Source organism: Cimex lectularius, unplaced genomic scaffold (assembly GCF_000648675.2).
Source record: "Cimex lectularius strain Harlan isolate CLEC.00 unplaced genomic scaffold, Clec_2.1 scaffold30, whole genome shotgun sequence".
Classification (NCBI taxonomy): Eukaryota; Metazoa; Arthropoda; class Insecta; order Hemiptera; family Cimicidae; genus Cimex; species Cimex lectularius.
The window spans coordinates 797,001-811,483 of NW_019392730.1; positions in this window are offsets into that span (position 1 = coordinate 797,001).

Consider the following 14,483-nt stretch of genomic DNA (forward strand, 5'->3'; position numbering starts at 1 on the left):
AGATAGATAAATAGATAGAGAGATTCAGAGAGAGAGAGAGAGTGAGAGAGAGAGGGAGAGTTACACTGAGAGAGAGAAAGAGAGAGAGACAGACGGAGAGTCAGAGGTAGAGCGAGAGAGAGTGAGAGAGAGAGAGTGAGAGAGAGAGAGAGTTAAAAAGAGCAAATTTACTTGAGACGTCTAATATGGTTAAGAGTAGGGTGAAAATGATGACTATATGAATATGTTTTTTTCGTATGTTAAGATAGTGGGATATATAAAAAGATTACGGGATAATAGATAGATAAATAGATGAATAGATAGATAGATAGATAGATAAATAGATAGAGAGATTCAGAGAGAGAGTGAGAGAGAGAGGGAGAGTGACACTGAGAGAGAGAAAGAGAGAGAGACAGACAGACGGAGAGAGAGAGAGAGAGAGAGAGCGAGAGAGAGAGCGAGAGAGAGTGAGTGAGTGAAAAAAAGCAAATTGATTTGAGACGTCTAATATGGTTAAGTAGAATGAAAATGATGACGTAACGTTTTTTCTGGGATATAGAGAAAGATAGAGATAAATAGATAGAGAGGATAATAGATAGATAAATAGAAGAATAGACAGATAGATAGATAAACAGATAGAAAGATTCATACAGAGAGTGAGAGAGAGAGAATGAAAAAAAAATTGACTTGAGACGTCTAATATGGTTAACTAGAGTGAAAATGATGACTATATGATTATGTTTTTTCTCGGATATGGAGAACGATTGAGGAATAATAGATAGATAGATTCAGAGAGAGAGAGAGAAAGAGAAAGAGAGAGAGTGAATGATGTATATGGGGTTTTCTAACCTTTAGACATTTGTCCTACACATAATTACTATAAGAAGGGGTGACAGTGGCCACTTCGGTTTAGGCCGTAACGCAATGGTCTAGGGTTCGATTTCAGGGCCGATTGTTATAAAACCTCAGAACCCCCTGAGAGTTGATATCACCACTGTTGTTGTGCACTCTCGTAAAACATAATATTTCGGTAAAAAATACTTTATTTAATTAAATAAGTTATCTCTTCTTCTGACATCGAAACACTCCGTGTTCTTTCTTCCATAATTGAAATTTTATTGAGTTACAATTCTAAAACCTTTTTAAACTTTGAGATTTGTAGAGGAGTTCATTGAAACGTACTTGTACATTTGGCGATAGCAATCATTCTGGTCCGCCTATCCTTGCTACTTTTCCTTGTCAGTCACTTTATTACGGGGTTCATTTACATTGCACGAACTTTCAGTCGTAATGGTTAAGGCCAAATCTGTGAATGTTATTGTGATTTCTTTTTTGCATGAACAGTAACTATACGTCATTACTACTACGATTCATTATCAGTTTTAAAAAAAGTTTGTATAAAACTTGATGTAAAGATTAATAGTTAACTTAAAAGTAAACACAAGATTAATAAACCTGTACACAATCTTACTAATACGTTTCTCCTCTTTAGGTCTTTAGAAACAATAAATTTGTGTAAAAATTAATTATTAAATATGTTCATAAAACATGGTTTTAAATGGAAAAGATCTCTTTATCCGTTATCAATATAACAAGAGGTTGTTTTTCATAAACACTTTTATATTTAGAAATTAATTTGTATTAGGACATTTTCAAATCTAAAGGGTGTAAAAAGTTTCCCATTTATGAGCATTTCACATATTTTTCTGTTCACTTTAGTTGGTGTAAAATTTCTTAAAGTACACATAATTTAAAGAGAGTAAAGAGACTGAAATTGTAACCCTAATACTAGTTCTTTAATATTGATTTATCTATCATGTAATTTCTTTTAACTACCATGTTCAATCTTGTAATTTAAAAAAAAAAGAGTTACACTGAGTGAATAAGTGTAGTGATTAAGGGGCAATACTTCTATTAAAAACACCTCAATAACTCATGACATAAATAAATTAACAAATAGATAAAAAGGCAGTTGAAAGCTAGACAGATACGTGAATAGTAAGGGTGTCAAGACAAGGAATGAGAGATATCCAAAAAAGGGAGGGAGAAAGTGAGACAGACAATGAAAAACAGATAGATAGATAGATAGCGAGAGAGAGAAAGAGAAAGAGTGTGAAAGAGATTCATTGTTTCATTGATTGATTAAAAGTTTCATTTAACAACGGAAAGTTAGGTCTCCTGGACCTTTCTTTCCCTTAACGTGACCTTACATTTTATGATATACATAAAATTTATGCAGACCCTTTTGGTAATTACAATTTGTTTTAGAAATAGAATACAAGAAAAAACAAAGTTTAACATATTTTTAATAAATATTTCACAATAAAACAATTTTATATAGTTTTATAGATTTATAAGGCAATATGTATTTATCAATGTAAGAAATCAATCAATAAGAATCAAAATAAAAAAATAAAATATAAACAATAAAAACTTTAGCAAGAAATTTTGATAGCTAGACAAGACTTTAAATTAATTATCCATTTATTTTTTAATTTATTATGGTTATTTACGGGGACCGCGGTAGCCGAGTGGTTAGCATGAGAGACTCTCACGCCGCGGTCGTGGGTTCGATTCCCACCGTTGCCCCTGGCCCTTTTTTCCCAATAACCCCCCAAATTTGAACACACATATACGAATTTGTCACATGGCTAATATGCATAGTTCATAACGCCAAAAAAAAAAAAAAAAAAATGGTTATTTACAGAATGGGAAAACACATAATATTAATAAATTCATGATTTTATGATGGTATTAATTATTTTCAATCAGATATTTCCTTTTAAAAGTACAAAAACTGCTATCAGAGGAAATACTATTTTGAACATTATTAAACAGTTTTATGACGATAATTATGAAAGAGTTGGAGTATCTTTTAGTTCTATGCATTAGAATTTTAAATATTTTTATTTTTCTCTTATATTTAACAAATAGATAGTTTGGGTTGCTTAGAGTGTACAATTTTTGTAACAGCGGAGTTGTGCTCAAATATGATTATTTAGCCAGAATAAATGAGGCAAATTAAAAATTTGTAATGTGAGGAAAGAATTCATTTTTTTCAGTGTAGATGGTATGAAGATGTGAATCTCTCACTATATGTTGTCTTGCAACGTTGAGGCCCCAGATGCAAAGCCTAAAACAACTTATCGTTCCAAAAGCTTAGAAATAAGAAAGTCAGTGAAACATTGAAAATGAAAATTGAAGTGGGAAAACGATAAGTGCTCACTGGGTGATATTATTTGAAGTCGAGTATTGAAAGATGAGCTTGAGAGATGGTTATTCGCCCATACTTACTGTAGTACAGGAAATTTGAAACTATAGCAAAACCTGGGAGAGGTTGAGTACATGTTCAAAAAGAGCCAAAAAAAGACCTAACATAACGCCCAACAAAATTTAACAGAAAATTTTCTTAAACGATTTGTAAAACCAATAAAAATATTTTTCGAATAAGTCTATCCGAAAATGATGAACTTTTTTACCAAAATGTGCAAAAAAGGCTACCAATAGAGCCAAGGAGAAAGTTGATAAGCAGAAGAGACTGAAGATAAGTCGAATGAAAATCAGAGGTGATGATCGTCGCTCCACAAGAAATTTCAAAATAAAAGTCAACATTTCATGTACTTATTGAAAATATTTACACAAACCTTAGTACGAAAAAAATATTTTGTTGTGTGATTACTATATTAAAAATGAAGAAAAATGATAACATATAAATTTTACAAATATTTGTTAATGTGGCATGGGATGTTTTTAAGCAAAATACCCCTTAGTGTGAAAAATGTAAATAACCAAAAACGACATTTCGTGCATTACGACGTGCACCCCCCCCCATATAGGTTACATAACCCGTTTGAGTACGGCGTATTGGATTATTTAAATTGCATTCGCTCCCTTGCGGCTTTCTGGAAATCTCTGAGCGAGTTTAAAGTATTCCGGCCGAATTGGGAATCTCATTCGCATTTGATGAGCCGGATTCGCCATTTCAGGGGTTCCGATGGGCTAGGGCGGGAGGCGGCGTAATATAAGGCGCCTTGTTCTTTCATTAGGATGCGTTCCATTCTTTCACCCTTGGGGGCGGAACGGATCCCAACAAGGAAAACACATCTGAGCGGCTTAGGGGTGGTTCGAACTGACAATTATTCCCAAGGCCTTTCTCCAGACGCGGAACTGAGAAATGGAGAATCCTGAGAAACCTTCACCATCAACTCCTGGCAGACTGTTCCCCCGGCTATTAATTAATCGTGTTTACTTCCTAGCATTTCCACTCAAAAGAAAACCATAAAAAAAATCAATTCCTTTAAACACTTGAATAATTAGTAAAAGTTTTTTTCTACGGTACAATTAAATAGTAAAATAATTTATATTAGTATTAATTTAAACACAGCAAAAGAAAACAAAAATAAAACATATCATTAATTCGTAGTTTCTGTCAGAACGAGTATATAAAAAGATGTTTATAAATTAATAAATTCAATATTGAATTTCACAAACAAAGTAAATAAAAAACGTAAAGGTAAACTAAAAAAAAAATATTACCTGCTCGATTATAAATTTAATTACAGAAACAATTGTGTTATAAATAAAACAAGAATAATCCAATTATTTCTAATAAAAACAAACAAAACTCGTTTTGTAGGAAAATTTTGGAAATATGGAAAATTTGAAATAAAACACTTTTGCCTTGGTCAAGCTTTTGACAATATGCCTTCCTGATGACATTGAAACTATATAATTTAAAAAGTTAAGAATTTTTAACACCTTTTTTTCAATATGAATGAATGAATGAATAAAGGCTTTATTTACACAAAGTATTTACATTAACTTTACATTTCCAAAGAAAAAGCTAAATTGACAATTGCCTTAGCCGTCTGTCGAGTTGCTTTATCAATTTTTGTATATTTAGAATGAACTTTGATTTTAAAAATTGAATTGGTCAACCAGGTATTTTCGGTACCGCAGGGCGTGAGTGAGGTACGCAACAAGCTTCCTCCAGTTAACCCTTCCGTTGACGATTCAATGACTTCTTCTAAATCCAGCTTCAGTTTCCCAAAGTACCTTTGGCGGAACTCTCTCAGAACGGGGCACACTCCCATGAAGTGGAGTGTCCTCCGGGACGTTGAGGTTACATAAAGAGCAAATGATGGCGCGGTTCTGTCTCCTCGGTTGGCAGTTCAGCTGAAGTAATTCACCCCTCGCCTTCAAGACCAGAGACACCTCATAGGCTACCATATCAGAGCCCTCCATGTAGTTTCGCCCTAAGTGAAAATCCAGTCTTGCGTATAAGTTGTGATGTAAGCTGTTTCTCGCACGGGTTACCAGGTCTTTCCTTTTGCTCTCCTCCCATTTTTTTATCAGGTCCGTGGTATTAGAGGGCTTCAGTTCTTCCCAACTTACTCCTACACCGTACAGCCTACCTAAACTATATAATTTAAAAAGTTAAGAATTTTCAACACCTTTTTTAAATATTGCAACCTATAGTTTTATGTTGCTTTTGTATGCTGCCCGTTTCCTAAAGAAAAAACGGGCGTATATANTATATATATTTGCTACAATTAATATCTGATTTTCACTGTGGTTAATTAATTTACATTACTCATATTCGTTTAGTGGTATAATATACCATATTAATCATTCCAATTAATTATTCATTTTATCTAAGGTTTCCGGTTGAGCTGAATGGTGACAATAATTTTATTAGGTTTCGTGGTCCGCTTGACCAATGAGAAATGGCAAAAAAAGGGAAAATTCAAAAGGTGGGTTTGAGATGGAAGTTAGTGTCTGAGTGGATCGAAGTCACGATAGCTCAAGTCGTAGTGCCGAAGGTCGTGGGTTCGAATCCCGCTTGTGACACTGGCTTTTTCATCTCAACTAAAACCTTATTTTAAGGGGACAATAATTTTTCATTATTATTACATTATTCATATTCGTTTAGTGGTATAATAGACCATATTAATAATTTTAATTGATTATTCTTTGTATCTAAGGTTTTTGGTTGAGATGGATGGTGACAATAATTTTTCATCTCAACCAAAAACCTTAGATAAAAAGAATAATTAAATTAAATTATTCATATTCGTTTAGTAGTATAATAGACCATATTAATCATTCCAATTAATTATTCATTTTATTTAAGGTTTCCGGTTGAGATGACTGGTGACAATAATTTTTCATCTTAACCAAAAACCTTAGATTAAAAAAAAATTAATTTACATTGTTCGTATTCGTTTAGTGGTATAATAGACCATATTAATCATTTCAATTAGAGCGCCAAGCAGGATTTCGGAAAAAATATTCCTCTGTGGATAATATTTTTAGCTTAACTAACATTATAAAATTGAAATTATCTGTAAAACGTAGAAAAGTTTACTGCTGCTTTGTTGATTATAATTCGGCGTTCGATTCGCCAAGTAGAATGGCCATTTTCTATAAATTGTATAATTATGGGATCTCCAGTAAGTTTATGGAGGTATTAAAGTCGTTGTATAGCGGGGCAGAGAGTGCTGTGTGGTGTAGCAGAGAGGTCGCAAGTACCTTTGAAACTAGAGTAGGTGTAAGGCAGGGCTGTCTGCTTTCCCCTCTTCTGTTCTCGCTTTTTATTAACGATTTACCCGAGTTTTTGGGTGGCGGTCTGTTTGTCGGAGCATCAAATGTAAACTGTTTCATGTATGCAGATGATGTGGTTTTGATGAGTACTGAACCGGTTCAACTTCAAAAAATGTAAAACAGGTTGGGAGAATACTGCCGAATGTGGAATTTGTCAGTAAATTAGAATAAAACTAAGATTATGGTGTTTAGAAATGGCGGTAGACCATCAAAGAATGAACGATGGTTTTTAGAAAATGAAAGAATAGAGGTAGTAAAAGAGTACAAATATTTAGGTGTAACGTTGACTCCTCTACTTTCCATCAATATGCATTTAGCCAATAAACTTAGGGTTGCTAAACAAGGATTGAATATAACCTGGAACGGTATTCTCAATAAAGGAGATGTTCCTCTAAAAAGTAAATTTAAAGTTTTTAATTCCGTCTCTAGGGCTGTGATGTGTTATGCGTCACAAGTATGGAGCTACCATCAGTATGAAGGAGTAGAAAAACTTTTTTGTTTTTTTATTAAGTCTCTTAAGTCTATATATGTAAACTAAAAGCGGTGGAAGATTTGTTTCATTTTTTGGCAGTTTGTCCAACTTTGGAGAACGTTATGTTAATTTGGTTCCACAGATGTCGTTTGACATTCCGTGAGTATATAGAACTGTTAAATGGGAAAGATTGGTTTAGTTTGTATAGATATATTGTAGATGCGCTGAATTGCAGAGATAATTTTAGGTTAAGTTTATAATTTGTATGTTAATTTAAGTTTTATTTGAATGTAAATATGTAAGGGCAAACTGGCAGACGACTAGATCATGCCATTACAAGTATTATTTTGTTTTTTGTAAAAAAAAGTAATATTTTGTTTTCTTTTCTAAATATACTTTTATAAAAAAAAATAAATAAATAAAAAAAAAAAAATATATATAATCATTTCAATTGATTATTCTTTGTATCTAAGGTTTTTGGTTGAGATGGATGGTGACAATAATTTTTCATCTGAACCAAAAACCTTAGATAAAAAGAATAATTAAAATATATTATTCATATTCGTTTAGTGGTATAATAGACCATATTAATGTTTCCAATTAATTATTCTTTTTATCTAAAATTTTTGGTTGAGCTGAATGGTGACAATAATTTTTTATTAGAACCAAAAACCTTAGATAAAAAGAATAATTATTTTACATTATATTGGTTTTTGTATTTTTAAGAGTGACAGCACTTTTTTCTACAATGTAAACTTTGGCTAAATTCATATGTTTCTTTTTAATAAGTAAGTGATGTACAACTTAGGGTTTACTATGGAAGTAAATTAACAAATAATTATTGCAGGCAATTCAATTAGTATATTTAAATGCAGTTAAATATAATTTAAAGTGCAATATCACACTAGAAATCGAACAAAACACAAGCACTCCGGTCATTCATTATTCAGAGAATTGCGTCAATATTCATTCAGACAAATGGATTCCACAAATAATTTAAATAGCAGGAAATTCAATAATTAGTTTTTAATGTGGTTAATTATCACTGGAGTGCAATATTGCAGTAGAATTCGTACAAACCGCACGCACTCCTATCAACCAATCAAAGGATAGCGTCAATATTCCTTCAGACAAATGGATTCCACAAATTTCAGTCAATTTTCCTGAGACATGTAGATCAGTATTTCCTCGCTTGTTGGTCACCTTTCTTCATTATGGACAATTTTTTGGATCATTGTTGCACGGTTAATTTTGATGAACATTCCACATCTATAAATGAGGTTTTTTCATGTTTGCTGTGCACAACAGTTTAACTGAGGGTTGTTAATTATTCTGAATCTTTTGAAATATGCTTTATATTTTTCGTGTTCAGTTAGAGCCGTTGTTAATCTCCCTCTATGCCTAATTCTTATTCGCATTCAGGAGGAAATAGTACAGAAAAACTTTTTGTCCTGAGCGTTTTCCTGTATTCACCCTTTCATGTCCCCATTGGACCATTGCCCTCTTCCTTTTCCCTTTTTTAAGTACGAAATTGCCACTTTTGTGAGTCAAGGTACCCATTTTTCATCAAGGGATGCTTTTTTGCGAATCTATCTGAATATATAGAAATTATGAATTATACATTTACAGTGAACTAGATGAAACATTACCCACACTTTCTACAATATATCAGGAAGAAAACCTCCATTATTTATGTTATTCTATACAGTAAAACCAATACATTTACTCCATAATATTACAAATAACTAGGAAAAATTATTAAAGAGCTTTCTTCTTTACAGCATACACAGATACACAGACCCAGATACCAGATTATTTTTTTAATCTCTCACTTACACTTTCTTTTTTATTCTGACTTCTCTCTCACTCTCTCTCTCTCTCTCTCTCTCTCTCTCTCTCTCTCTCTCTCACCTAATATGATCTGTATATAACCGTATCATACTAATGCCTGTATTTGAATCTATACATCGATCAATTTCAGTTATTAGCTGAAATTGATCAAATCAGAATAGTATATACTGACATTTTTCATTTTCTTTTGTTAACATATTACCTCCATAAAACTATACTAATAAATGTTTGTATAAGAAGTCAATATAATTACATTGTAATTAATTAAGGTTTTTAGTTGAGTTGAAAAAAAGTTAATGGCATGAGCGGGATTCGAACCCACGACCTTCGGCTAGATACGCCGCTGCTCTACCACTTGAGCTATCGTGAACTCCATCAACTCGGACATCAACTTCCTATCTGAACCCCACATTATGAGTTTTCCATCCTTTTTGCCATTTTTCAAATGTCGTGTAATCGGATTGGATCCTCGACGACAAATGAAATGGCCATGAAGAGCTTTAGTGAAGTGTACTTCATTTTAATTCATTAAATTCACTAATTTTGTGATCCGCTTGTCCAATTAATACATTACAATTAATTAAGGTTTTTAGTTGAGATGAAAAAAATTTAATGGCAACGAGCGGATTCGAACCCACGATCTTCGGCTAGATACGCCGCTGCTCTCCCACTTGAAAACTCATAAGGTGGGGTTGGGATAAGAAGTTGATGTCCGAGTGGATCGAGGTCACGATAACTCAAGTGTGAGAGCAGCGGCGTATCAACTAAAAACCTTAATTAATTGTAATGTATTAATTGATCAAGCGGACCACGAAATTAGTGAATTTAATTACATTGTGCCAAAACAATTTTACATTTTATTATTTTATTATATACCCAGACACAGGCGCACACAAACAAATTCAAACTCAAACACAAAATGTTGTTTACCAACTACCTGTATGTTGTATCTTTCTATATCTTTATAGTAAAATAAATCATACACACATGCAAGCATAAATACAGTAATAACTTTAAAATACAGGAAACTGAGAACTGAAAAAAGTTGTAAATAATTAACCGGACAATTGAGAAAAATATGGGCTCTCTGCTGATCCAGTCCAAGCAAAGTATATTTTTCGTTTGATTTACAAATTTGTATGTGAAGCTTAAAACTGTGTATAAAACGAATCCGAATGTTTGTTTTACCTTAAAGATCTTTTCTTTGCGTACTAGACTTCATTTGGTCTTTATAAGCTCACTTTCATGTAACACGATCTGGTATGTAACTTTCTCGTTCTAGATAATAAAACAAATCACCCAATACGTATTACATGCACAACAAAAACATAAAAACTTTTTTTTAATTAACCGAGCATCCGAGAAAATTAAGGGCCTCAGGCTGATATAGAGAAAAAGTGTCTTTTTTTCGTTTGCTATAAAAATAAAACCAGAACCTCTCTACCAGGCACAAGAACCCGTTTTAAATATGCCGGCAAGCCTACCCGGCATCCTTAAGGAGGAAAGGAAGACCATCTTCTATTATGTGGGCTACATCGAACTACATTTCTCTGCACAAGGGACACCTGCAAGCATGTGCTGTTGTGTGAACAACATATCGCACACAAGTAAGAAAATTGACACAACTCAACAAAAGATAATTGTAAAGGAGAGAAAAGTGGAAGTATGGTTTTACTTAGGTGTTATGTACGTGCCATTGCGGTTGTAGGCAATATAAACTGTCATGATCCATCAGTATTGCCTTCCCTTTCTCCAAGTCTTAAGCAAAAACACAAAACTTTAAAAATCTAGCTGTACTACGCCTAAAAAAACTACACCCTTTTTGAGTTGCGAAACAGGTATTTGTGTTCAGGTTTGGCTTTTCATCGAAAGTCACTTTTGTTCACCCATGTTAGTAAAGTTTGGAAATTATTAAAAATATTTTCAGCCTTGATAAAATGAACATATTTTTCGAAAGTTGGTGAATGAACTGAGTCATATCATTCAAAATAAGCATTCCCCTGTATTGCATATAAAATTAAGTTTTTACAATGGCTTAAAAAAATATTTTTCTTAACTGATCATCTCCCACTTCTGCAAGGAACCGTCATAAGACTGCTCATGATTATCACCGGAAAAGTGAACGCCTTATTTACATCTCGCATTTGTCGCGGGAAGAAGCTCTGTAAGCATTAACTGTAAGTTCCCGGTGGATTCTGATTGAAATCCTCTAGAATGGTCTGAATCTCTTATCATGTCTAAAGAGTTAATGCTTTCGTTTTTGATCAATGGAAACCTGTGTGATAGTGCTTTGTTTAAATTAGAAATATTTTAAGAAGAATCGGCCTTGAGAAGGTGCTATCGGCATAGTCGATAGTTAAATCTATATTTGCAGGTAAACATGGTCCCCTAATCGAAAGTTCATGAAATATTTTATCTTTTAGTAACTTATAATCTTCTATTTTAAACAACTGACGAACTTATATCCAAAATAAAAAGTGTAATTTAAATTTCATTTTATCTTATTTGTTTTATGAATGAAGACCAAAGCGACAACTAATTTAATAAATTATCCATTTTATGAACTGAATCATAACCTAAAACAAATTCTTATCAAATAGAATAATAAAAGAATAATCATATTTTGTATGTTCTTGCAAAGTATTTTGCAATAGTTTGCTTCTGATGAAGCCCCACATTGAGCGCCAAAATTTTAAACCGAAAACTTGGAAAGGACTCTTTTTGAACACTCGAAGTTTGCCGGTTTGGTTAGTGGAAATGACTTTCATGAAGCTCAGAGGGGTGGGAAGAGATTTGAATATAATACAAATTGGATAGATCCTCAATAATTGAGCGCCACGTTATTAAGGCGGTAACAGCGAACCGTTAAATATTAGATTATGGATAAAGTTTAAGTAATATAATAAGTGAGTTTAAGTAATAAAGTTAAGAAATATAGTCTCATGTAATAAGAACGAACCATTAATATTGTGAAAGGGGAAAAGATAATTTTCATTAAAGAAATAGAAAATAAGAAAGTGAACAAAACTAGAACTGGCCAGAACTACAAAAAAATGCCCATAAATTTTTTTTTTATGTTTTCTTACTTCAGTCATTCATCGGTAAATTCAAAAATTCTCTAACTTGTTAATTTTTGCAATTTTGACGAAAAGTTTAAATTGAGCGATGGAGCTAGGAAATCGTCCTGGAGCGACGCCCATAGGAAATTTTAATAAGGTTTTGAATTATTGGCGATAGGAATGCCAGAGACAACATTCTATCACAATGAAGCTTCGTCATGAGTTTTTACAGAGAAAGTTTCGGGGCCAATTTCACTTTCATTGGCTGGAAGGTTGGAATTGATAATTGTTATTGTATATGCTGATGAAATAAAGAACGAAACTGAATAGTGTTGTGATAGATGGGCAACTAAATCGGTTTCTGCTCCATTTATGTAAACTACGATTCAATAAATACAGCAGAGTTACTAGTAGTGCTCTAGCACACTAATAACTAAAAATTAATAAATGCCCACTAGCTGGTCTGTGTTATATTTTCACAATCATTTTATTTTATTTCCCACTACGATTTCAAAATAAAAGTCGACAATTCAAGCTAACAAAGCTGATTTACTCACATTAAAGTTATGCTAAACCATCAAGACCTGGTGTTATTGCAAAACTGACGAACGGTGCGCCGCATTTGATATATCAAAGAAATATCTAAAAAATAAATAAACTAAATTAATTATTCTTTTTATTTAACGTTTTCGGTTGAAAGGAAAAACTAGTGTAACGAGGGTATTCGAACCAATGACCTTCGGCTAAATAGACGCCGCTCTCCCACTTGAGCTATCGCGACTTTGATCATCTCGGATACTAACTTTCCATCATAACTTACAATAATTCCAGTTTTATCTCTTTTTCGATATAGTTTCAAATGTAAACATACATCATCTTGAAAAAATGTGAAAAAGGAAAATTTGTAAGGACAAGACGCTGGAGGGAGAAGCAGTTCAATTTCAGCAAGACGTCGTAAAAACGGTGAGTCGCTCTCTTGGTTTCAACTTGTACGTACGAACGTACAACAGCTGTCTTCAGCCAGTCGCTCCCTGGGTTTCAACCTGCACGCACGAACGTACAACAGCCGTCTCCAATCAGTCGCTCCCTGGTTTCCGACGAGTACGAACGAACGCACCTTTGACTTCGTCCGGCGAGTGGCTCCCAGACTCCAATCAAGACAAGCATCAACTTATCGTTTGATCTTCACTGTCATGAGTCGACAAGACGTACGAACGTCCTTATTATTTTTCTTCAACATTGCCATTTTTTGTATCAACTTATCTCTTTCTATATTTCTATATATTCGTTAACTTTGTTTTGTTTCTGGCCAGATTCTAGTTTCCGTATTTACGTCATAAATTGTGAATTATTACATTTAATTATCAAACGAATTATTAAACTTTTTTTTATCCATCAAATCCTTTACGCAACAGCCGGCAACTATCCCTGGAAGCGCCGGACTTGGAGGGTAGATATCCAATACTTTCTCCCGCTGGCGTCTACGAAACATATGGATTAATACAATTAAAAAAATCTGACTGTAAAATATGTGAAATATCAAATAGAACGAAAGGAATATGTTTATATAAAAATATGCGGAGTAGTATTCAAATATGATTATTTAGGCTGGATAAATAAGGAAAATAAAAATTTGAAATGTCAGGGAAAAATTCGTTTTTTAGGTGTAGATTGTATGAGGATGTGAATCTCTTACTATAGGTTGACTTGGAATGTTGAGGCCCTAGTTGCAACGCCTAAAACAATTGATCGTTCCAAAAAGCTTAGAAATAAGAAAGTCAGTGAAACATTGAAAATGAAAATTGAAGGGGGAAATGATAAGTGCTGACTGCGTAAAATTGGTATAAGTCGAGGAAAAGGACATGAGGATTGTCATAGACACGTCAAATACTTAAAATAAAAGTGTTAAGATGAGTAAGTTGATCAGCCGTAGAGATCAGAAGAGAGTAGCGAGAATGTGTAGTACATCACCGAGAATTGGGTAAATGGAGATGATAGTTGGGACAGTGTCGTTAGATCTAAAAAAAACTCCAAAGGAACCGTACCATACAAACAAACATACCCATCCCTTGTAGTTATTTTTCGGTGTTTGGAATAATTTACAGTGAAGGCTCCGGCGAAATCTGACCTGTAGGAAAACAGACGATAGGATGTGAGACGAGCAACTTTGTACGTTAATTAATTTGATAAATTTATGAAACTTAGCATTTTAAAAAAGATAAAATTGATTCGTTTATATTTTTACTTTATCTGCAGTTTTTCTCAAAACAATTGAAGTTAAAAAGCGGTTTCGCCATTTGATAAACACCACCTATACTCATAAAAACAATCGATTATCTAATTCTGATTATTTCAACTTGATTGAATTGAATAAAAAAAGAATAAAACTTTTAATTGGTAAACAAGGTGGTAAAGCCTTGCAAATAATCAATTAACTATAAATAATACCGGGAGAAAAGACAGGACTGTAATTACGTCAGAAGTTGAAATGAGAGCATTCCAGCCTTGATTGATCATAA